The 26,304-nt window shown below is 43.1% G+C and overlaps 1 long non-coding RNA gene across 2 annotated transcripts; it reads right to left on the reverse strand.

Annotated features, from left to right (window-relative positions):
- Window positions 1-897: 897 nt before the first annotated feature.
- LOC122495623 lies at window positions 898-25,929 on the reverse strand. Of its 2 annotated transcripts, none has more exons than XR_006300516.1 (3): window positions 25,298-25,929; window positions 24,038-24,074; window positions 898-1,020 (listed from the first exon to the last, which is right to left on the reverse strand). It is a non-coding gene; the product is annotated as an uncharacterized LOC122495623 (long non-coding RNA). The 2 variants fall into 2 exon arrangements; XR_006300517.1 differs by lacking the exon at window positions 898-1,020 and adding an exon at window positions 18,729-19,412 and having other exon boundaries at window positions 25,298-25,928.
- Window positions 25,930-26,304: the final 375 nt, after the last annotated feature.

Here is a 26,304-nt window from a genome sequence, read left to right on the forward strand (position 1 = left end):
CTGTGAAAATTTACCATGATAAAAGAACTTCTTTAAGGTAAGCTAGCTGGCTGTCAAGAGCTAGAACCCTAATTTGACTTTAAAAAGCTGACTTGAAAGTTCACTTTTTTTAACCCCGCTGCTTTACAGTCTGTCCCTCAGCGTTATGACCAAAACTTCATTAACAAAATGTGTATTAATGTAAAGTATATTACCAAAATTGTATTGAGCATTCATAAAGGGGATACTACATTTTTAAAAACTAGTATACTAGCTAAGCTACTAAGCTTATAAGCTCTGGCTGTATACTTTCATCCATGTTCTCATTTGATTTTGAAAAATAGAACTAAGGATTTTTAGGGGGTAATTAAAAAATATTAATCATAAAATATATACTAACTACAAAAAACGTAGTTGTGTGCACTCGCTGGTCATTGGAAGATCTGGACTCTGAGTCTCTGACTGCAAGGCCAGGGTTATGCCACAGTTTCCTTTTCCCGCCCTTTCAGTGGTCCTGTCTCCTGCCCACTCACACCTCTGGTGTTCCGTCCCTCCATCTCATCTCTAAACCTTCGGTTGGAATTAGTGCCTACTTACATTGTGAATCAGTGATGGCTTAACATACTACATTTTTGCAAAAAAAAACTCAAACCGAGAGCTGCTTGAGCACAAGACTACATTGTTTTATTCATCATGGAGTCCCACAGCACCCAGAATGGCTTCTGATATAGAGTACGTAGAGAATAACAAGTGTGTGTCTGTGTGAACATGCAAGGTGGTTGTATATGTGAGTATACTCTTGACAGTGATGCTGAAGGAATATCCTTATAGTTTGATTCTGTGACTTTAGAGCTTTTTAGCTTATCTACAAGCGGCTAGTACAAGGAAATGGGACACGTTCCTCTTGGGATTCGGAATGGCCCAGAGCTGAAGAGTTCATCAGAGACATTCTTTGTTAGGAAGCATTGCCTGTGGGTCTTCCCAGGTCAAATCTGGCAGCAATCGTCTACTAAGCATCTTGGTTCCTGTCTAAGTAAGGGTCTTAAAAAGAAGGGTTTAAACACGCAAGTGGATTACTGGATTCCTTATTGGCTCAGAAACCAATTTACTATTAGGTAAATAATTTCAAAATACTCTCTAAGCCATTTTAAATTTGATGCTTAGAAATTTGGATGAACTCAAGTTTGCAGTCTCCTGGAGATTAAAGTGGGGTCTTACTCAGTGACATTTACCGTACTATTAACTTCATGGCAGAAAAGACACTCCCTTAGATGGTGCCAACATTGTTTTTCACTTTTCAAATTTCTGGGATTTTTTTTTATTAGAGCATTGTAAAGGAGTCTGATACATTTTCAAACCATGTAAGATGTATTTTGGTATTGAACAGGTGGAGAGCAACAGATGACCAATGTTAAGTATAAATTACAGATTAATCTCAATGTAGGTAAAGTTGCACATCGTCATAAAATACATTCTGAGTAGTTCCCACTCAACTGGCAGGACTCTTCCTCTCTTTTTGATTAAATGTCTCCTTTTGACAAGATTAAATTACTCTTGAGAAACGTAACAGCAGCTAACACTCAGCGGAGCCCGAATTTGGACAGATGAAAGCTCTGTACCATTATGCATTAATCTTCACAGAGTTACTTCTCTGTATTTATTTTCCAAAGGATAAAACTGCCTCAGAGATGTTCAGTTCGAGGTCACATAGCCATTATAACTAGAGCTGGATGTCAAACCCACATTAGTTCATTGCCAAAGCCCACAACCCATGTATTTTTACCATTCTTGAGACTGTAAAATAAACGGCCAAGTTTAAAAGCTCCAGGGCACGACTTTTTCAAAAAGGAGTATTATTGTATGTATTTTAGGTACAGATTAGGTTAAAAAGTACGGTTACATAAATTCCAACTACAAATTAGGTGAGAGAAATAAATAGGCAACTGGAATAGATACTAAGTGCTGGCCATGGGGTCTATACAGGAGAGACACGTTGCCACTTTGGAGGTCAAAAAGGTCTTCCAGAGAAGGTAGCATGTGACAATGTCAGGAAGGTTGGGTAGGACCCAGAGTTTGGGGAGGGGTGTAGCTGTAGGGAGGTCCTGGCTGAGGCGGCAGTGGGAACACAGGCCAGGAGGCAAAACGGATAGCCTGTGTGAAGACCCAATATTTTGGCTTTAACTTAAGTAAAAAAGAACAGAATGTAATGTCCAGAGTTCTCAGAAAAGTCTGTGAATAAAATGTGGCCACATCCTCTGGTACAGTGAGACATTCTGAATGAAGATCAAAGAGTTGTGAGTTTGTATTTTGCCTGTTTCACCAAATCCCTACGTGCCCTTGGATCTGTTTTAGCTCTTATAAATAGGATTTCTCTGAAGACACTGGCCTAATAACCTTGCCCAGAAAGATCCACAAAGTTGTAAACATTATGCAGTTATTGAAAACAAAACATTGTCCTGTTTGTACCTGTAAGGAGGACTGAGCAAGAAACCACTAACACCCAGAATTGAGAAGGGTAATGGCAGTGGGTTGGAAGGAGGGGGGAGGAGCTGGGGAGTGAGGGAAGAATCCATTAAGTAACTGGCACTTCAACAAGGCCTGCTTTCTCCTCTGAGAAACATATTTCTTGGCTACCTAAAAAGGTATTTCTAAAAAATTCAGACCCTTCAGATCAGAAAGAGGGTGATAATCAGGGAATGTCATTACATTTATGGAACAATGGATAGATGGATGTGAATTTTTCCATCAAATCGGTATATACCAGGTAAAGGGGTTTGTTCAATAAAAGGGATATTTGGCACATTAAATATGTAAGTCATCTGTAGTATAAGCTGAGTAAAGACATTTTACAAGTTTAGATACAGAGCAGTATGGTGTTTTCAAGCACTTCTTATAAGAGTGTGGGCTTCTTATAAGAGTGTGGACTGCCTGGGTTCAAAACCCAGGTCCACCACCCTGATAGCTGTGTAACTGCAGCGAGTTACATGAACTCCAGTGTCTCAGTTGCTCCATTTATAAAGTGGGCAAAATTATATCTATCTCAACAGTTGTTATGAGGAGTGAATGAATTAATAGACGTAAAGTGCCTAGAACAATGACTTAGGTGTTCTAAATAAACATTAAATGATGTGTCCGTAATATACAGAAGTCACACACCGGCATCCCGAACCAAATGAGGCCGGCAGGCAGGGCCTCTGAAAAAGAACAAGACACTGAATGCCTTTGGGCAGAATGTGTACTCTGCATCCGGCCTCAGTCCCCAGGACAGGGGTCTCCCACCCAGCCCGACTCCTGTGTCGGTGTTACTTGCCTGCTCTCTAAGCAGTCGTGCTTGCTGGAGAATTTGTGGGTGGTGGATTAATAACAAGGGAACGCCAATCTGAGGCTGGCTTCACAAGCAGGCCCACTTTCTCCCCCAACCATATGGTAACTGTTGTTGGTGCATCTGTCCCTCGCTCAAAGTTCTCTGAGTGCAAGACAATGTTTTATTCATCTCTGTGTCCCCAGAACCTCCCATAAACCCTGGTGCCGCTCCATGCACCTTTGTATCTGAATGAACATGCTGTGGCATAGGGGTGATGGGCGCTGAGGGGATGTGAACACGATGGGGCTCGTATGTGCAGGCCGAACTGGGGGTGCGTGTCAAGGGCGTGGCTGCTGCGTGGTACACAATGGCGTTCAAGAAACAAGGCTGTTGGGCACCGTGCAAAGCAGGGTGTGAGTGAGGAAGGAAAGATAAAGAAATCACAGACACACTCAGGTGTCTGGATTTTAAGAACGGGCACGAAATTTGAAAATAAATATTTCGCAAATGGTCCATAATACATGTATTTTGTGTATATGCACACGGATATTATTTGCAGTATTACTAGTGTAATCATTTCTTGGATAAGGAGTACCTTTGAGTCAAATATGAGATACAGTGTCTTTATTCTTAGTTGATAAGTCTGAGGGGACCTTTGATTACCTGTACAAATACTGTTTTCCTCTGAGTCACCCTTTTCTCATTAAACGGTCCTGTTTGGTGTACTGTGCACTTTCCCTTTTTATTTTTAATCATGATTTATCTTCCCAGCTGCTTAGTTACATAATAATATCCCGTGTGTTTAAAACACAGGCCTACAGGTTGAATTTCTCAGACAGCAAGTTAGAACCACAGGATCTCTTTTACGGGTGCTACAAAGATTTTTTAGGAAGTCGACGTTAACGATTTGAGGAGCTATTTCACCCTCTTATATTAATTCCTTGCTGCAGTGGTTTTATCCTGTATTAATCTTGTAGGTTGACAAACGAGTTGAGAAAGTTCTCATTTCAATGAATGAACATAAAGACACTTCCTCCATTCCTTGTGAGCTCCTCCATATGGCTGTTAGAAATCTGTTTCAGTCCTGGTTTGGAAGAATGTATAATGTACTCTTTCCTGAGACAGATTTTTTTTTCCCCCTGAGATTTTTTTTTTTTTTTTTTTGGTAACTATTGTGTTTGTTTTTTTACACAAGTAATGTACGTGTGTTCACTGCAGAAATATTGGGAAAAAAATAAATACAAAAATATAAAGGAAAAAAATTTTTTTTTCAACATTTATTTATTTTTGGGACAGAGAGAGACACAGCATGAACGGGGGAGGGGCAGAGAAAGAGGGAGACACAGAACCGGAAACAGGCTCCAGGCTCCGAGCCATCAGCCCAGAGCCCGACGTGGGGCTCGAACTCACAGACCGCGAGATTGTGACCTGGCTGAAGTCGGACTCTTAACCGACTGCGCCACCCAGGCGCCCCTAGGAAAAATATTTTTAAATTCAACTATAATTTTACCAGGTAAGAGATGACTACCATTAACATTTTGGTCTATGTTCTTCCAACTTCTTCCTTGGCATACAAAATATACAAAATTGGTATCTTCTGTGTGTTGTTTTTAGTCTGCATTTTAGTTTAGTGATACAATGTAAAGTAATACAGTGTAAAAAGATATTAGAAAAATATTCTTAATTTTTATTCTACAGAACATTAGTGGGAGTATGTTTTCTTTCTTATTTTGCAATGATAATCTAAGTTGCACCTAGGGAGGGCCCTCTGCCTCCTGAGGTCAACCTTCCCTTTTTTAAAAAAGCTTTCTTTTTAACATTTTTATCTTTTTATTTTTTTAAATATTTATTTTTTGAGAGAGCACCCGTGGGGGAGGGGCAGAGAGAGGGAGACAGTGACAGGATGACAGCAGCAAGCCTGATGTGGGGCTCAAAGCCATGAGCCGCAAGATCATGACCTGAGCTGAAGTCGGATGCTCAACTGACTGAGCCACCCAGGTGCCCTTTAAATTTTTATTTTAGAAAGAGAAAGCGAGCAGGGGAGAGAGAGAGAGAGAGAGAGAGAGAGAGTGAGAGACAGAGGATGTTAAGCAGGCTCCACACAGCATGGAGCCCGATGAAGGGCTCGGATCCCACAACCCTGGGATCATGACCTGAGCCTAAATCAAGAGTTGGACATTCTGGGGCACCTGGGTGGCTCAGTCAGTTGAGCGTCCAACTCTTGATTTTGGTGGTTCATGAGTTCGAGCCCCGCATGGGCACTGTGAGTGCAGAACCTGCTTGGGATTCTCTCTCTCCCTTTCTCTCTGCCCCTACCCTGCTTATGTTCTCTCTCTTTCAAAATAAATAAATAAACTTTAAAAAAAAAAAAAAGAAGAGTTGGATGCTCACCCAACTGAGACACCCAGGTGCCCTTCAACCTTTCCTTTAATAACCAAATAAAGTGGTATAGGACATCCCATGGGATGTTCCTTGAAAAGCCAGCATAATAAACTTTGTCAGTATTTGTAAGATTTCCAGGCTAGAATGGAACACAGGATTTCTATACTTCTATCACTTCTCCATACAGTTTCATTTGCCTTTCAATTTCTTTCCGTATTTTTAAAACAATTTCTTTTAATATTTTTGTGTTTTGATATTTTCACATTTAAACCACATGAAATGAATTTGAGGCAAGATGTGAAATATGGATCTACAGACAGTTGCCCGATTGAACCAATACCATCAGCCATGCTAAGCATATACTCAATATCCAAGTTGAATCTGAAGGGTAATTTAAATAATTTAGAGGAGGTCACTTTTTAAAGGAATGTTCTAACTTTGTTAAAAATAAAAGATGCTTTGAGAATTGGGCAGTCACTCTCAACACATTACACAGTTCTAAATCTCCTTGACTATTTTCTTTTTTTCTTGTGGTCTTGGACAGGTACAAAGTAAAACAGGATTTTCATTTTGTTTCCTGACGAGTTAGCTCAGTGGTGAGCCATTGTAAGAGAAGTGGCATGCTGGGTGCCGGGCTTGACCAAGGAATGTGAGACAGATTAACAATAATTTAGCTCTATCCAAACGAATGTTCACTTAAGTAAAATTTCATGATTCATTTAGTGTGGGTGGAGCTGGTGCCCATGAGGACCATTTTCCCCACTCAAGGCATCGTCTCCTTCTGTGGGAGTGGGACCAGTTTCCATTACTGGTTATGTGAGGAGATGCTTGTGGGATCTGTTATTTCTGTGATGTTTAGTGTGTCATATAGATGGAGACCCCGCCCAGTTGTTCAGCTCACCTTTTAAACTAGTTCTGGGGGCACGAGTTCTTATTCTCTCCAGCTTTTTCATGAGCGGGCCTCTGTGTGTGTGTGGTCGTGGGGGGGGGGGGGCGGGGATGGTGAGCAATAGATGACACTTGTGTTGCCTGAATGTCAGAGGCAAAATTACACCAGTATGTGCCTACAATGTGTGGGCTCTGAAGGAAAAACCCAGCTGGGTCCTGGTGAGAACTGGAGGTGAAAGACACTTATTTTGCTCCCGCCAGAGGAAGACTTACTATTGCAACTAATCGCCAGTGCAGCTACAGTGGTCCTGGCTCATGGGATGTTCCTAGAAAATACACCTAGGAGGATGGAGAAGCAAGAAGGAAGAGGAAATTGAGGCAGGCATGGATCTGAGGGATGACTGCTTCCCGGAAAGGCTGCTCTCTTGTCCTGACCATGGAGCAGTCCACTGAGAGGCCTGGGCCTGGTTCTGCAGTTGTCCAGAATGCCCAGCGCATGGAGAGGTTGTTTTCTGGCGCAAAGGGCACTTTCTTGTCGCTGGTAAATTTTCTCCCGTAATTAAATGGGAAAAAAAAAAAAGCGTCTGGTTCTTCCTCCATCTTTTTCCCTCTTTGTTCAAGGGAGAAAGGAGAAGCGTCCTTGTCTTGATTTTTAAATTTTTCAATCTTGATGCAAACTCCCCAGATGGGAGGTTTTTTTGTTTAGTTTGTTTTTTTCCCAGTGACATTTCTGGGATATAACTCATTAGATAAGTGGTAGCAACTTAAATCACTGTTTACGTTGACATGGCACTTCCTGGTGGGAGTTTTATCTTCCCTGAACCAAGGAAACCACACTAGGGAGAAGAGAATGTGGTTAAATGTTGTGTGACCCTATCTTAGGGATAGACCTCTTAATTCTGATTGTGAACATCAGCAATTTCTTCGTGCACATCATTGAGTACATCCAGTGGTTCCAACTCCTCATTGTCTACACCTGGAATGAGGTGCCCAGGGAGTTAAAAAAAAAAAAAAAAAAAGATTTGTTAGTCACTCAGCAAACTGGATGCTCTGTTAGGGGCTGGGGAAGCAAGGATATCTATGGTGCCACAGCACCCCTTGTCATGCCAACAGTTTGGTTTTATGAGCCTTCCAGCAAATTCTTCCCTTTTGCTTATGCAAGTTTGAGAGTTGAATTTCTGTCACTCATAACCACAATAGCCTGGCCAACTGAGGGGCTGAGAGCCTGAAGGAATGAGATATATGTGCCATATCCTTTGCTGAGTTAAAAGGCACAACCGTCATCTTGCTGCTATATGACAGTGGGGACCAAGTGCGTGCTTATGAGTCTGTTTGCACGCACAGAGATAAATGACAAACTTTCATCATAGCCACTGTACATGCACTTTAGTTAAGGTAGGAAATTGCCTATAGATGTTGAATGTACCTAGTATTAGGAAAGAGAAGTTAGGCTAAATAGGGGAGCTTCCAGTAGAGCAACATTTTGGCCAATCATTTTTTAAAACATCTGTGAATGTGGGAACATCTTTGGAAATCCAGATTTTCATCATTTTGGTTTTCTTAGAGTGCCTCCCCTGTCTTGGGTTGCTGCCCCCTATTTGGGAGAGGAAGAAAGGAGTTATCAGTTGTGGCAGATAAGATTCAGTCAGTATCAATTCATAATGAAAGTGAAATAAATTTTATTTTAAATCTTTGCTTTTGATGAACTAACTCCAATATAAACACAATGTGTATATCTAAATATTTAAAGGGCCAATAGGTCTGATTAATGGACTTTTTAAAATTGTGAGCTTTGGTCATGACCCTATCTTGGCATATATTCCATGGGCAACTGAAAAGACTATGTATTTTGCTGTTGTTGGGTGAAGTGTTCCACAAACGTCAATTAAATCCTGTTACTTGATGATGTTTTATAACCTTGCTGATCCTGTCTAGCTGTTCCGTCAGCTGTAGAGAGAGGCATGTTGGATTCTCCACCTATAACTGTGGATTTGTCTACTTCTCCTTTTCATTCTATTACCTTTCGCTTTACATATTTTGTAGCTGTTTGGTGCCTCCATCATATTTAAGATTGCTATATCTCCTTGGTGGATTTAATCCTTTAGTCACTACATAATATGCCTATCACTGGTAAATTTCTTCACTCTGAAGTGTACTTTATTGATATTATAATAGCCACTCCTGTTTTCTTTTGATTAATGTTTGCATATTTTTTTTCTATCTTTTTACTTTCAACCTACCTATATTGTTATATTTAAGTGAGTTTCTTGTAGACAGCATTCAGTTGGGTCATATTTTCTAATCCATTTTGCCAATCTCTTTGAATTGATGGATTTAGATTATTTACATTTTTGAATTATTTTTATTTATTTATTGAAGTATATAGTTGATATACAATGTTATATTAGTTTCAGGTGTACAGCATGGTGATTTGATAATTCTATACATTATGCTATGCTCACCAGGATAAATGTAGTTACCATCTGTCACCATACAATGTTATTACAATATTATTGCCTATATTCCCTATGCTGTAGCTTTCATCCCTGTGACTTATTTATTTTATAATTGGAAGTTTGTACCTTTAATCCCCTTCACCTATTTTGCCCCCTGGCTCCAACTCCTTCCCCTCTGGAAACTACCAGTTTGTTCTCTGTATTTATGATTCTGTTTCTGTTTGTTTAGTTTTTTAGATTCCACACAGAAGTGAAACTGTATGGTATTTGTCTTTGTCCTGTCTTATTTGATTTAGCATAATACCATCTAGGTCTATCCATGTTGTTGCAACTGGCAAGATCTCATCCTTTTTATGGCTAGTTCTCCATTGTATGTATATACCACATCTTCTTATCCATTCATCTATTGATAAATACTTGGGTTGCTTCCATATCTTGGCTATTGTAAATAATGCTGCCATAAACACTGGAGTTCATATGTCTTTCTGAATTAGTGTTTTTGTTTTCTTCAGGTAAATACCTACTAGGAAAATTACTAGATCATAGGGTATTATATTTTTAATTTTTTGAGGAATCTCCATAGCTTAAATCCTTTTACATCTTTTTGGCTTCCCCTGCTTATAAATGCTTTTAAATATTTCCTCTATATACATTTAGAGGCACAAGAGACAGTGTTATAATTTTTGCTTTAACCATTAAACATAATTCAGAAGCTTAAGAGGAGAAGGAAATGTATTTACTCATAACTTTTACTTTCTGTTGTTCGTTCTCTCTTTGTGATATTCTGAGACTCCTTCCTTTTTCATTTCCTTTTTGTTTGGAGAACTTCCTTTAGCCATTCTCTTAAGATAAGTCTGCTGATGACAAATTCATTTAGTTTTTCTTCAGCTGATAATGTCTTGATTTTCCCATTTTCTCTTTCTTTCTCTCTTTCTTCCTTCCTTCCTTCCTTCCTTCCTTCTTTCCTTCCTTCCTTCCTTCCTCTCTTCCTCTCCTTTCCTCTCCTTTCAAGTAGGTTCCATGCCCAGTGTGGAGCTCAATGCAGGACTTGAACTCACAACCCTGAGATCAAGACGTGAGCTGAGATCAAGAGACAGATACTTAACCAACTGAGCCACTTAAGCACCCCTCCCTGCATTCTTGAGTGATATTTTCACTGGACATAGAATTCTGGGTTGTCAGTTTTTTCACTTCAGCACTTGCAAATTGTACCATTTCCTTCTGGCCTCCATGGTTTCTGATGGGAAATCTGCTATCATTCAAATTGTTTTTGTTTTGTATAAGGTATTGCTTCTGACTGCTTTCAAGATTCTTTTGTCTTAGTTTTTAAAAAAATCAGCTCTAAATTTAATTATACTCAGCAGGCATAAAATTATATTGAAACAAATAGAAGTACAAATACTATATTCAGTTTTGAGAAATTTGACGTGGTATGGATTTCTTTGGTTTATCCTGTTTCTGATTTGCTTACATCTTGAATCTGTAGGTTTCTGTCTTTTGCCAAATTTGGAAAGTTTTCAACCATTATTTCTACAAGTATTTTTTCAGCTTTGCTCTCTTTTTCCTCTCCTACTGGGATTTGGATGACACAAATATTAGACTTTTTTGTTATGGGCCCACAGGTCCCTGAGCCTCTGTTGTTGTTGTTTTTTTTCTTTTCTTTCCTTCTTTTCTTTCTTCTCTTCCTTTCTTCTCTCTTTTTTTTTTCTTTCCAGTCTGTTTTCTTTCTTATTCATATTGGGCAATTTCTATTGCTGTATATTCCAGTTCATAGATTTTATTTTTCTTTGGTCCCTGAATCCTGCTATTGAGCCCGACCACTGAGTTAACTTTAGTTACTGTATTTTTTAGTCCTTAAGTTCCCATTTGGTTCTTCTTTATATCTTCTTATTTCTGTACTGAGACTATATTTCCTTACTCAGACTTTCAATTTTTTCACATTCCAAGCATGTCTGTAATTGGCTTTTTAAGACGGCTTTTTTAGAACCTTTGTCAGGTAATTCTAACATCTCTGTCATTTTAGTGTTGGCATATATTGATTTTTTTTCTTCTGAGAGTTTTCTAATATTTGGTATATGAGTGGTTTTCAATTGAAAAGTTGGGCATTTTGGATATTATGAGAGTCTGGATCCTACTTAAACCTGTGTTTTAACTGGCTTAAAAAAAATTTTTTTTAACGTTTATTTATTTTTGAGAGAGAGAAAGAGAGCATGAGCAGAGCAGGGGAAGAGAGAAAGGGAGACATAGAATCCGAAGCAGCTCCAGGCTCTGAGCTGTCAGCACACAGCCTGCCACGGGGCTCGAACCCACAGACCGTGAGATCATGACCTGAACCAAAGTCGGGCGCCCAACCAACCGAGCCACTCAGGCACCCCTTAACTGGCTTTTCTGATGCCAATCTGGCAGAGGAAGAGAGGAGCACTGCCTTGTTACTGCCAAGGTCAGAGAGGAGTCCACATTCACCACTTGATCTGAGTTCACACTGTTAGGGGCTCCTAGTTACTTCTGGGCAGCGATGGGATTTCTAGATCCCACTGGGCATCTACTCATACATACCACCCTGGCTGGGAGGGGCAGAAGTGCCTTGTTACCGCTGACACCACAGGAAGGTGGCCTAATTATCCCTGGGCAGTGGCGAAAGTCCTAACTCTCCACTAGGCCTCCTTTGACACCACTCCAACAGGGAGGGGGAGGAGTCCCTTGTTACTGCTGTCTGTGGGTGGAGTTCAGATTCCCCATGTGGTCTCCACTGACACTGTAGTGGCAGGGGCCTTGTTACTGTCATGTGAGGATAAAAGTCCCAGCTGTCTATGGCCTTCCCTGATAGCACCTCAGCGTGTGTGTGTGTGTGTGTGTGTGTGTGTGTGTTGCAGTTGGAGCCCTTTGATATAGCTTGGTGAAGCAGGAAGTCTAGGCTCCTGATCCCCCTTTTGCTGCTGTGGGTGAGAGTGGGGCCACTGTTCTTCCTGTGGTTTTTAGCTGGAGCAAGTAGTTACTGTCTAAAAGGTTTTCGTCTTGTTAGGCTGCCCCTTTCCTGGACTTCTGCTTAGAAAGAATAGGCCTGTGTTGGGGAGTTTTTGTTTGCTCCTGTTGGCACTTCTAGGTTGCCAGCTTCTTAAAGCTAGAAGTCTGTGTATATGAAGCTAAAAGAAAACTCAGAGGACTCATTGCCAGGTTGTGCCTTGGATCCCACAGTCTCTGGTCTGGTTGTCTTCTCTCCACCTTTCAGAGTCTTCTCTTTTTTTTGAGAGAGAGAGATAGAGAGAGATGGTGCAAGTGAGGGGCAGAGAGAGAGGGAGAGGGTGGTGTGGCAGGGGGAGAGGTATTGAGAGAGAGAGAGAGAGAGAGAGAGAGAGAGAGAGAGAGAGAGAGAAAGAAATGGGGCTCACCCAATGTGGGACTTGAACTCACGAACTGAACCGTGAGATCATGACCTGAGTCGAAGTCAGATGCTTAACGACTGAGCCACCCAGGCACCCTCAGAGTCTTCTTATGTCTTATAAATAATGTCCAAGGTTTTTAGTTGTACTTAGTGGGAGCATTAGGAAACAGCACATCTAACTCCATCTTCCTGGAAGTGGAAGCCAAGACATAATTTAAAAATATTAGTTGGCTTCATGTTTTTGGAATTGTCCAGAGACCTATTTCCCATGGTATGCTAACCTCCCCCGCCAGAATAGTGTCTGGCATACGGTAGGAGCTTCATAACATTCAGTGACTGAATCGCCACTTTACCTATGAAAAAATTTAAGGAATTAAATAATCTCTCCCAGGTCTCAAGGCTGGCTAGTAAATAGGAAGAATGGAGATTTGAACTAGGGCATTCTGATTCCAAAGCCCAGGCTCTCAGATGCATCACTAGGGCACTTGTGAAATTCAAGGCCCCTTTTGTTCTCTTAGGACAAAGGACAAGTGAGAGGGAGCCTCCACTTGAGACAGCAACAAAGTGACAACATGACACTTTTCTAGTGAATTAACAATGTCCTTGCATTTACAAGAAAATGTCCAGTGCTGTCATCTCTTTTTCCTTCCATTCGCTGCCAAATTTCCTGTCTAGTGTCCCAATTACTCCTTAAGTCCCGTGCAAATGGGATTCCACTGCAATTTCTCTCCTGCGGCTACCCTTTCTTTTCAGCCCCCAAACCAAAAGCCACAGTGTCTTCCCAATTCTCACCCTTTTAAATCTTTCTGCGGTGCTTCCTAACGCTGCTCACCACTTCCTGAACTGTATCCGTAGTCTTGGCTCTCACGGACCTCTACTTTCTGGGGTCACCGTTATCCTGCTGCTTGCTATCCGTCTCCTCCTTCGGCCCCATCCTTTCAATGGTAGTCTCATCCTCAAATTGCTTACCCAAGTCCATGGCTTCAACAAGACTGGCAAATTCACTCACTCACTCACTCACTCACTCACTCACTCACTCACTCATTCCTTTCTTCAGTGTTCATTTATTGGGCACCTGCTGAGTAGCAGCCACTGTTCTAGAGCAGGGAACAAGGTAAGGTGGCCATTCTCAGGGAACTTATAATCTAGAGGAAGATACAGAGCGTAACAAAGAGCAACAAGTCATGGACTTGTCACGGACTTAGTTATGGAGCCAGATGCCATTTCAACAATACTAATCAAACCTGTAAACTTTTGTGTGCATCACCACAATGACTTATTAGATTCTAAAATTACTGAGGGTAAGAATTGTGTTATTTCCGTAAGACCAATGCTACCACCTTATATTTATTTATACTATGGTTTGCTTTAAAGATGTGCTTTCACATAGCTGGTGATTTTAAAACTCCTTTGAATTATTAAATATTTTTTTCTAAGAACTTTATTTACAAATACTTCAAAGTGGTTTAGTGTGTGCTTGATGTTACACAATGACTTTGAAACCTGTCCAGCCACAGCCACATACCAGCCACAGTGTCTGGGGCAGACTTCACTTCTCTCCACTTTGTTTATTCTTGTCCCAGAAGCTCCTTAACTCGTGAACCTCATACCCACACAATGACTCAGTTCAAGGCAGGTGTCTTGAGGGTCCTCTGTATCCTAAGGAGGGGAGGGCCCTTTTTTTTTTTTTTTGAGAGACACTAAATATAGAACAAGAACGTGGCTCTAGAACCAGGCAGCTTGAATTTATGTGCTGGCTCCTTCACTTCCCAGTGTTTGACCCCCAGCAAGTTATTTAACCTCTCTGTGCCTCAATGTTTTCATCCATAAAATGGGGTGATAGTGCCTACTTCCTAGAACTGTTGTGAAGATTAAATGAGTTAACACTGGCACTTAGTAAGTGCTACATGCATGCTGGCCATTTTAATCTATCCATATACATACCTATCTCACTTTGAGAGAAAACTGGGTCGCTATATTTTATCTGTTGGTATCTTACAGACATTAAGGTTTGAATCTTGGACTTTTATATCTTGGATGCCTAAATGATTTCAGGTTATCAAACAAATAATTTTAAGAGAGGAAATACATTTTTGTCTCTTTCAACTTCAAAGAATGAGCTTCTAAAAATAAGTGCTGAGTTTCTACTTTAGATTATGAAAAAAAGATACATATACATGTACACATATAGACATATATACACATATCTATATATAAACAAAAAAAAGCACATAAAAATCCATGAATTCAGAAGCTATATTTAAAATAAATAGGCCAGATGGCAGGTAATTAAGATACACTAAAACTGTTAATGTCGCACATAAGGATTAAAATGTATCAACAATCAGAGCTGAGCAGAGAATTTCTGGTGTCATAATTTGCTTCTATAGCACTTTGCTGTGTAATTCACCTGCAATTAAAAGCAGAAAAAGCCTCTCCCACTCTTCTCCTTTTCTCAGGTCTATGATTTGGAAGCATGTTTCCCATGACTTTTCCCCCCTCTAATCACTCTCCCTATATTATTTGTCTAAATCAGAGGGAGAAAATAACAAAGCAACAAGCAGTAAAAAGCAATTTCTATTACAGGGAAACAAAACTGGTGATAATCCAGATCCCTTAGAAGTGAAATCTACAGGGGCGCCTGGGTGGCTCAGGAGGTTAAGCGTCCGACTTGGCTCAGGTCATGATCTCGCAGTGTGTGAGTTTGAGCCCCGCATCGGGCTCTGTGCTGACAGCTCAGAGCCTGGAGCCTGCTTCCGACTCTGGGTCTCCCTCTCTTTCTGCCCCTCCCCTGCTCATGCTCTGTCTCTCTCTGTCTCAAAAATAAATAAAAACATTTTTTAAAAAATTAAAAAAAAAAAAGAAGTGAAATCTACACTCTGTGGTCAGTAAAACCAACTTGCTTTGCGTCTGTTAGCACCCTACGGTCATTTGAAAGCCTAAGGCAGACTTCACCAGCACAGAGCCCCCATTAGTCAGCCAGCGTCACAGTCTCCCATGCACACCACCACAGGTTGTCCTGGGGGCTCCGGGCCTGCAGGGGAATTCAAGAGGTTGGCCATTCACCAAGGCGGACCCAACGGCCTTTGCAGCCTCTCCACGAGAGCTTCAAGAGTCCTGCATCCTGTTCAGTGGGCACAGGGAAAATGGCTCCCATCCTAAAAATAGCCAGCCTGGCTCCATTTGGCTGTAAGTAGTTCCTGGCAGAATTCCTGCCAGGAATGAGTTTGGATGGTTGGTGGAGAGGTATCCCTCCTACTTTCAGAGGTGGTGACTGGGTGGCCTGTGGGAATCTTAAGGGAAGTGGGCTAAAGCCCTTCCTGGTCCCTGGGCTTGGCTCCAGCAAAGCCCAGAGGCACCTCAGAGCCAGCTGTGACTAATGCCAGCCTTACGCCCGGGCCTTGTTTGAGGCTGAGGAATGAGCTATATTGGCAGCGAATTTGGTGCCAGTCACGAGGGGTTTTCTTGCTCCTCACATCCGCTTCTTTCAAGTCTTCTTTCATTCAGCACAGACTGGTTTTATCTTCAAGGGAAAGGAGTAACAAAAGATGCCGGTTTCCACCTCAGCAATTTTTAACCCCTCTTCCCCAGAAGTTAATCTTTGTATAAATCTCTGCACCGGCACAATGCCTTCTCAACGCTCAATAAAATGATAGTTTCCTTTCCTTGCATATGTCCTGCCTTCCCCATCCTGGCCATTTGCTAAGACCCAGGGCCTTCCTGCTGGGCTGCCCCCACTTTGCAGCCCCACCTGGACCTGCCCAGGGCTGCTCCCCCTGCTAGAACCCTCTCAACCCTCATCAGAACTGAACTATCCTTTGTCCCACTCCCTAAACAGCTTAATTTTCATGTTGAAGCCACGGTATCCTTTATAGTAATCTGTATTTTATAGTACATTTTGAGAGCCATTGGGTATCTGTTAGTACTGAGTTAACCTTGTGCCAGAGGCCTTCGATGCCAAATAAAGCTGTGATTGATGCTGAGATTTTGGAAGTGTCTGGACAGTTGGAAAAGGGGAGCTCAGTGGACTGTGCTTCTCAGCTCACAGGTTTCTACTATTAGGGCTCAGAAGCCCTGACCAGCATTTCCTTTTAAAGAGAGACCTTTGTGATGGGCCCAACCTCTTGCCAGAACTTTCCAAGACAAAGAACTTGATGCTCCTGGCTCTGCAGCAAGGCAGAGCAAAACAGCCAAATGGGCATTACCGGGACACAGGTGACCACGCTGTCTTGATCTACCAGCCTGAGACCAGGCGTGTCTGCCCAGTAGTGGCCTGTGCTGCAGGATGGAGTGTCCACAGGTTCTACCATGGAAGGCCCCAGAACAAGGGTGACTACAAATAACCTTCACAGGCAGCAAGAAAGCGGTACACGGCAGTGAGGACAGTGGGTAGGAGGCACTTGGAAGAAGAGCCCAGTCCCAAGTAGTGAGGAAAAGCATGGTCTTGCACACGCACCCCAGGCTGTGTTTCTGTACTTCTAGAGGACAACCCTGTTTCCTCCTCCCAGACTTCCAGAGCCCCTAAGAGGAGAGAGGTGGGGGCCCTAGAGGAGAAACCAGCCGGCTGCTTTCTATGGAAGGCGAGGAGGGGTGAGCAATGCCCCTGCTCCCGTGGGCAGCTCCGAGGTGCGGACACCAGCGTGGTCCCAGAAGAGCCCCCAGGTGTGAGCTGGCCATCCCACTTCAGCCTTGCTCTGCCTGCTCTGACAGCTCTCCTGCCCAGGAGAGTCTCTTTCTCTGCCCGCCCCTTCCATGTTGCCCTTTCTCAGAGCCCTCTCCTTACACTCCTTCTTGCTGAGTCCATCCACAGTCATGGCTCCGTCTAACACCTTCTCTGGGCATCTTTTGTGTAACATTTAAAATAAAAAATGGGTCTGAATCTGATCAGGGCTTCCAATTTATAGGTCATACAGGAGACAGAGGAACATGTTAAAGCACACCAAGAGCATGGAAAACTCTATGGGCAAAGAATTCCATTTCTTCAAAAATAAAGGGAGAAGATGGGGGGTGCGGGGAGAGAGAGTCCACATAGTAAAAGAGACTTAAAAGCCTATCAAACAATCCCAATCTACGGTCTAAAATGAATTCTGATTCAAATAAACTGGCTTTTTTTAATGGAAATTTGAACCTGACTTGATATTAATAATATATTACTCAATTTTTAAGGCATAATAATGGTATTGTGCTTATGTTTCTTAAAAAAGAGTCCTTATCTTTTGAAATTCATACTGAAATATTTATTACGAAAGATATGATGTCTGGAATTTGCTTCAAAACCAGTGCAGGGAGAAGTGGGTGCAGGTTGGGAGAAAACGAGATGGACCATGATATCATCATTGTCAAGGCTGGGTGATGGGAACACGGGTGCTCATTATGTTCTTTCTACTTTTGCTTATTTTTTAAGTTCTCTATAATAAGAAGTTAAAAAATAGAAAGAAAAAAGGAAGAAAAGGCTGTGTTCCAGCTAATTAGTCTCAATCATTGCCAGGGCTACATACAAGTATGTGAAGATAACCTGAGAAGATTTTTGTTACTGACTTGTGTGGCTTTTCTGGTGCCCTCTGACCCCTAACTGGGTTGATCTTTGACCTGTTTTTTTTGTTTTGTTTTGTTTTTGAGGGAGAGAGGGTGCAAGTGAGCTAGGGGCAGAGAGAGAGAGAGAGAGAGAGAGAGAGAGAGAGAGAGAGAGAGAGAGAGAGAGAGAATGAATCCCAGGAGGGGCTGAGAAAGAAAGAGGCAGGGGGAGAGAGAAAAAGTGGGGCTCACCCAAAGTGGGGCTAGTGCTCACTCAATGTGGGACTCGAACTCACATACTGTGAGATTGTGACCTGAGCCAAAGTCAGATGCTTAATGACTCAGCCACCCAGGCACCCCGTCCAAATTCCCCATTTCTATTAATGGTTGAGTACTTCCTCTGCTGCTATCACAGACTAGAGCCAGACTATTGAGCCATCTTCAACTCCCCACTCTTCTTCTCTCTGTATATCCATTTAGTCAGCAGGTTCCATGGATTCTTCTTTCACAGTGTCCCTCAGACTCATCTCTTCCTTTTCACTCTTATAGTGATCTTCCAATTCCAGGTGTGGGTTCTTTCTGTTCTGTGTGCCTTTACTTTCTCATGAGCTCCTGTCCTTAGTGTCATCCTTCCAGCCATCTCATTACCCTTGGCCATTAGAGAGTGCCATTAGATCAAGAGCCTCAGGTTTAGTCTGAAGCCAAAAGAGGGGGAATCGTGATGTAGCCATTGCAAGGTGCCTGACAATCTCAAAGGAGTCTCGTTCAATGGAACCTGGAATGATGTTTATCAGGCAACCAACAAAAAGGGCTCCACACCTCAAAGAGTCTAACATGTAAAACATTATTTCTCAATACATCCTTCACCAATTGTTGACACGTGCATAATACCCCAGACCTGGTTGATCATCAAGCAGAATTCAAGGTCAAAAGGATTCCATTCAAGTGGGTCAACAGACAAATGAAAGAACTCATATGACAGAAGGAAGATCCAGAGATTTCTGCTAATTTCTCTAGTATGCTCTATAGTAGGGCAATAATACATCAGGTTTTCTAAACCAAGGACATAAGATTTGACAAATCATTTTCAGATTTGTTCGTTCATTCATATGAAATTTGTACAAAAGTGTACAAAAATCATATTGTTATATACTTAAAAATCATCTTTATTGAGGAAAACTTACATTAAATGAAATTGGAACCGTCCAGGAAAATTCAGGCTATGGGGTCACCAGGGCCAAACAGCCTCAAAATGCTTGAAAATAAAACTAACTTCTTTGAGGCTCCCAAAGAGAAGTCAGCCTAGATTAGCACCCCCTTCTTTTGAGGAGGGATTTTTCTCCTTCCTAGGTCAATCATAAGCATCTCTTGGGGCAGGGGTGGGTAAATGAACCAGTGTTTCCCTAGAATTTTCTAATTGGTTCTGGTAAGGAAGGGTCCTCTGTCTTCTTTGGAGGAAATTAAGGATGTAGCCATTCAGGTTGTGGGTCTTGTGCAGCCAGCCAGCCTGAAAGAATGAAGCCAACATAAGAGAGATTTGAAGGACTGGAGTTCTTGGTTCCAAGCATGACTGAGGCCAGCTGCATCCCTACCTCTCTAGTTACTTGGGCTTAGAAAGCATTTGGTTTTAACTGGTAGCTTTAGTCTTTTGTTTTTGTTTTTAATCAATTACCATAAGAGAATCTCTGACAAACACAGATCAGTGATAGCGTGAGCAAGGCAAGGTAACCACGTGAAATCAAAACAATAAAAGAAGAGAGCCACTTGCTGGGGTCTCCTGGAAGGCAGTAGAAAGACTTCAACTCTTTAAAAGTTTTAAGCAAGGGTAGTGATCGACACCTCCTAGAAAATGACCTTGTCATGTCATAAAAGGAGCTGCTGATTTTATTTGAGAGAGAGAGAATGAGTGTGCATGTAAGTGGGGGAAGGACAGAGAGAGAGAGAGAATCCCAAGCAGGCTCCATGCTCAGGGGCTCAGCGTGGAGCCCAACACTGGGTTCAATCCCACGACCCTGGGATCATGACCTGAGCCAAAATCAGGAGTTGGACGCTCAACTGACTAAGCCACCCAGGTACCTCTAAAGGAGTCCATTTTATTTTATTAAAAATTTTTTTTAATGTTTATTTATTTTTCAGAGAGAGACAGAAAGACAACATGAGCAGGGGAGGGGCAAAGAGAGAGAAAGGGAAACACAGAATCTGAGGCAGGCTTCAGGTTCTGAGCTGTCAGCACAGAGCCCAACATGGGGCTCGAACCCACAAACTTTGAGATCATGACCTGAGCCAAAGTCGGACGCCTAACCGACTGAGCCACCCAGGTGCCCCTAAAGGATTTGATTTTCAAATGAGGCCTCAGTGATACTGTTACCTAATGTTACATCATGAGAAAGATCAACCTTTGACCAGAAAGAAGCAGGTTCCCCCTCCATCCCCTGCATAATTCACAATTTTCTCAAATTCTTAATAAAAGTTGCATATCTTTAGGCAAAAGCTGTCTAATGCCAGATTTTTCACTAACATTAAAATGCCATTTGCCTCAAGTTCTTCCTCTGCTCAAGACTTCTCAGGGCAGCTATGTTGGTTGCAGGGTAATTTCCAGATGCCTCAGTTGGGCACTCAGGGCTTCCAGAAATGGGCCTGACCTTCAACTTCATTTCCCACAGCTCAACAAAATAAACATCTTATAGTGACCGTGCTATTCTCTGCATCCCTTCACTCTGGTCATGCTCACGCCTTTCCACAGCGTGGTTTAAGCTACTGACTCTGAAACCAGTCTGTGGTGCTTTGTTATGGCTGCCCTAGCCAACCGACAGAGAGGGCTAACATCCGGGGAGGAAGCAGGGCAGCAGGTACAACAGAGACTGGCAAGCACTATGCCAGGAGGCGCATCCACCTCAGCTGTGGGGAACTTTCTCAGGGGGAGTTACTCTGGGTTGTAAAGCTCTTGAGAAGTGCCTGCCTTTCCCAAGGAGCCCAGGGGCAGTGGTCTTCCTATTTCACCTTCCTACTTCCACCCCATACAACCAGGTTAAGCACCTTGGAGCCTGTGTCAGGTGCATGCCTGACCCAGGGAGATGAACTTCAGACAGTGGGCCACTGAGCAAGCCCATCTCCCTTAGCAGGGGGAGCCGGTGGGGTGGGGGGAGGAAGCCGAGAGCTACTAAAGGAGACCACAATGGCCACTCATAAAACAAACTGGTGAGGCGCAGAAGAGGTCAGAATAAGCAGTCAGGCAGGCAGAAGGAGCCAGTGGAGAGAACGAGAAGTGGAGGCAGGAGCCATAGGTGCGTGGAGGGGTCTCTGAGCAGTAGGGAGCTATGAGGGTTTCTGCTGGGACCGGTTCCCCTGAGGCAGGCACCTCCCCTGCTGCCATGGAGCCTATTAGCGTCTTCATCTCCCAGGAATGGACGGGAGAGGACTTCCTGTGAGGCTAATTACTTTTAAGACATGGGTCCCTTTTCATGACCTTCCCAGATTCAGCACACTGAAGGAACTAGCTGGAGGATCGGAGAGGGGAGGCAGCGGCCAGGCCATCTGACTCACCAGGCCCTTCCCACCCCTTCCTGTGCCTTCCCTCTGCCCGGTAGGCATTTCCTTCCTGTCCCATCCTTTGCAGGGAGCATCACCTCCCCTGGGTGATCTTCCCAGACCTGGGGCAGCACACATCTTCCCTTGTACCTTGGTGTGTCCCAATTGCGACTATTTTGATAATCTGATTAATTATTAGTAATCAGTTAATTGTTGTAGAGCATAAGCTCTGGGGGCACAGAGTCCACTTTTGCACTTAGTATCCCCAGGACTTAGCACAGTGCCTGGTACACGTAGGTTCTCAGTACATATTCATTGAGTGAAGGACCGATAGGTACTCATTATGCACATAAGGAAAGATGAGGCGATTTGCTTAAAGTCACACATCCAACAAGTGACCTGAAGAGAAAGTCAGATGGATGTGATGTAACCAGCACTTGGGTGTCACAGACTATCAGTCTGGAGTTCTCCCTTGTCCAGCAAGAGAGCAGACACAGAACTGAATACAAGAAAGGCTAATGTCTGGGAGGAGACAAGAGCCCCGAACAGGTGTTTTGTCTCTGTATTTATTGAGCTCACAAGATATTACCCACATGGTGAACGAAAGAAAACAAGATCTTACACACATGGTGAATGTGAAGAAAACAAGATCTTACACACATGATGAATGTGGAGAAAACAATCAGACAGTAATCATAACTTGTATGCGTAAGAAGCAAAGGGTCTGGGGGGGGGCAAGTGGATTTGTAATCAAAGTACAATAGTATACTGGTGTCAGATGGAAAGTAATTTCCTGCAGGTGATATTACAAGTTACTTGTGATTCCATTACAATATCTCACTACCTAACCTTGGGCACTTTCCCCTGTGGTGGTGGCTTTCCACCCTAAGCTTTTTTTCTGATCCATTTATGTAAGTAGAACCCATTTCCCCACACTTAGGCAAACACACAGGCACACACATTCCCCTAAACCCCCCAAACCCTGCTGCGGACCTTTCCTCAAAAGAATAGAATACATTATGATTAATTAACTGACCGACAGGGGCAGAGAAACCAATTCTTGTAAATGCACTTGGGTGCCTATCGTGGGAGTGAGCTTTTATAACCAAACTTCCACAGAAATAGAATTTGAGAGAGTACTGGGGAACAGAGGGAATATATTTAGAGGCTGTTTTCCTTTTACAGATCTTATTTTTTTTTAATTTTTTAAATCTTTTATTTATTTTTGAGACAGAGAGAGACACAGCATAAGCAGGGGAGGTGCAGAGAGAGAGAGAGAGAGAGAGAGAGGGAGACACAGAATCCGAAGCAGGCTCCAGGCTCTGAGCTGTCAGCACAGAACCCGATGCCCGCATCAAACTCACAAACTGTGAAATCATGACCTGAGCCAAAATTGGACACAACCAACTGAGCCACCCAGGCGCCCCTACAGATCTTATTTTAAATATAGTATATAGGCTCAGGTCCAAGTAATTCTGGTTTAGATCTACTTGATCTCTACACTAAAAACTGCACTGCTTGGTCCTGAATCACACTTGACAAATTACAATACCATTTGACAACTCCATAGTAGCATTTTGGCCAAAGACAGATTTCTGACAGCCCCTAGTAACTGGGATCAGATTTGCAGCACAAAAGCCTATTAACTGTCACATGAAAATTGGACAGAGATCTGCTATTTTGGTAAACTAATGCCTGCCTTCAGGATCATCCAGGGTCCACTTGACCCATAAAATTCCCTTAGATTGTGTGATTCTAAGAATGAGAAAAACTTTAGATTTTGATCTGAGTTCAAAAACTTTCACCACTCAAAAGGAATCTGGGGCTATCTTTTCACATGCCTTTTCATTCCATACTTTACAAAAGACCTGAAGAATGAGAAAAATCCTATGAGCCCTGGCTCAGAGAATAGCAAGAGAACTAGACACTGTCACTAAGGTGATGGAAAGCTTCATCCAGAAGGTTCATAAAATCAGACAGGCAGTGGTTGGGAATGGAACCCTCTAGATGCCATACAGGCCTCTCAAGGTAGAACACAGGTCATCTTTGAAGAGTACTGTACCTGCATTCCTATAGACCTCTTTAGAATCTTCAACATTATTAAAAAGATTTGAGGGACAAACATGGAAATCAAGAGATTAGGTAATTTAGCTAATACCCCTGTATCTGGTTCTACAGGCTCTGCAGATTGGGGCTGGAACCTGTTTTCTTGGCATAATTTTGAGTAAATTAGTTCTTGGTTTAGAAATGGATAACACACCCTGATCATAATCTATTCTACTACTACCTGTCTGTGTTGCAGTATTCAAATGTGTGACCTCCAGAGATCAGAAGCTAGTGCATAGCCATTGCCCTATCACATGAGCAACAGTTGATTGGGCAACAGAAGGAATGAGAAGCTTCCTTTCATCTGACTATAGGTTATGTTCTCTGAACTGCCTTTAGATCAACCCAGATTATGGGGAAGATCTGGATTTCACAGAATACTGTCCTATGGACTGACATTGTCTGCTCTCAGCCAAAATGGGACTGAAAGAGAAACACCTGACTGATACTTAACAGTAAAAACCAGCTCAAATCGAAAAAGAAAAAAAGCAGCCCTACCTTTAACCATGCTGGGAGGACAGACAGATAAGGCCGGCTGCAAAATAAACAGAAAATATTTTTCTGTCAAGGCTGTAAAATGTCTCAATAACCCTCTCTGAGTGCTAATTGATTCGTATCAATGACGCTCCCAGACCTACCTTGCTATTTACCTTTATCACCGTGGATAGCCCACTGCTCAGCCACAAACAGCACTCAATTCTCAGTTAATCTCAGCTTCTCCTAATGCTGCCTGAGAACCAGCAGTCAATCTGGAAGTGGCCCCTTCTCTTACACTGTCCTCAGAATCCTGAGGAAAGATGCTTCCCTCCTTCCTGTGGTCCTCTGGAGCACCCTCCCTCACTGCAATCAGGTCAATACACCCTAATGTCCAGCCACAGGAAGTCCATGGCTGTAAGGTGGTCACGACCATCGCCTGAGGGAGGGGTGTGCTATCTTCTGGGTGAACAGATGGTCGTTTTTGCGGGGTTACCAGGGGCCAAATTTCATGCTTACACCTTCCCCTTTCTCCTTTCTACATTGTTTTTTCCTGTTTCTGGCTGCTTCTTACACATTTGTAGGAGTCCATATTTCTGCTATCCAGACGCTTCATCCCCATATCTGATACTTGGTACTTTTTTTTTCTTTCTTGTTGTAAGACACTCTGTTCCCTTTTATATTTCCCCTAGACCTTTTCTTCATTCTATCATTTGGCTATGACAATTGCACTTTTCTGGCTGCTGTATTATTTCTCAGCCTTTGTGTCCTTGACCTATGCCTTTCATTTAAACTTCTGTGCAGCCATATGACTGCTTGCTGTTTAAAACCTTTCGTTGGCTTTCACCTTAAGTGTTTTTATTTTAAAACTTTTTAAAAAATGTTTTATTTATTTTTGACAGAGAGAGAGACAGAGCATGAGCAGGGGAGGGGCAGAGAGAGAGAGAGAGAGGGAGGCACAGAATCCGAAGCAGGCTCCAGGCTCTGAGCCGTCAGCCCAGAGCCTGACGCGGGGCTTGAACTCACAGGCTGCGAGATCATGACCAGAGCCGAAGTCGGACGCTCAACTGACTCAGCCACCCAGGCTCCCCAAGTGTTTTTAAAACATTTAAAAAACATTGCCTACCATTCTGTACTTCCTTGAAAAGAGATCCAAATATCCTTCCCTTGCCCTTTTATTTTACTTTGCATTTCTTTCTAACACACAGTCGCCAAGTGCTGGGTAACGCTGACCACCCTCCCCCTCCCCCCTCCGGCCTTTGAGGCCCCCATTTCCACTCTTACCACAGTATCCGCAGTGAGGCAGCGTCTTCCGATTTGGATTTCACAACCTCCAATCTTTCTTGCACATTCGGTTCAGGGCCGGGGAGTGGCACACACCCGATTACAACAAAACGCCATTTCTCAAGACTCCCCTCGTCCAGCTAACTGTGGAAAGTCCAGCCTCGCCCCGGAGCGTTGGGAGACGAAGGCCGAAGGCCAACGCTCACCAGCCCTCCCTCTCGCCGCAGGGCGGAGTATCTCGTCCGCACGCGGGGTCTTATCGCAGGTGCCTGCACTTGCCACGCGCAGCGCCCCCTGCGGTCCTCCCTGCTGCAGGAGCCCTAGAGTCCAGGGCGCCCACCTGGCTTGACGGCCTCTACCCGCTGTGATCACTCTCTCACCTCGACTGCAGACTGGCCGATCCTGGACCCCTAGAGCCCTGCCAGGACTGGAGAGGGACAGGCATGTACATTAGATGGCGTCCCAATGTGACGCCTCGCCCATGCTAGGTTCTTTCTAGATTCCCTCCGGAAAATGGAAGTGAAAGGTTCAAAGTCGTTACCTTCCCCCAAGTGGTGCAAGAGCTGAATATTCTTCTATTGTACACTGTCTGACTGGTTCTGCTTCTTTCTACCCCGACTTCACTCAGTTCCCACCCCCACACCACCCCCCCCCCCCCCCCCGTAAGTCTCCCACACGTTGTAAACCCACCAGGATGGGTCTGCAGTGGTAGCTCCTCTCTGCCAACTCCCCTTGTTCACAGTGCGCTGGAGATTCTGGCTCTACTACTCACACAGTGACAAGGCGTTGGCTTCAGAAATCGGGCATGAGGTTATTTTCAGCCAAACTACCTTCCTAAAGATCCCTCTAAAATTCCCTTCCGGTGCCACTTTATTTAGAAGAAATGTACATAGGTTATCAACTATTTAGGAGAGAAAGGAAGGGGGAGTTGTCAATATTCTTACTTTTCATATTTGATAACAGAATTTTTCCCTCTACAATTTATATCTCCAACCATCCTCTTAAAC

The sequence above is a fragment of the Prionailurus bengalensis genome, chromosome F2 (assembly GCF_016509475.1).
Source record: "Prionailurus bengalensis isolate Pbe53 chromosome F2, Fcat_Pben_1.1_paternal_pri, whole genome shotgun sequence".
Taxonomy (NCBI): domain Eukaryota; kingdom Metazoa; phylum Chordata; class Mammalia; order Carnivora; family Felidae; genus Prionailurus; species Prionailurus bengalensis.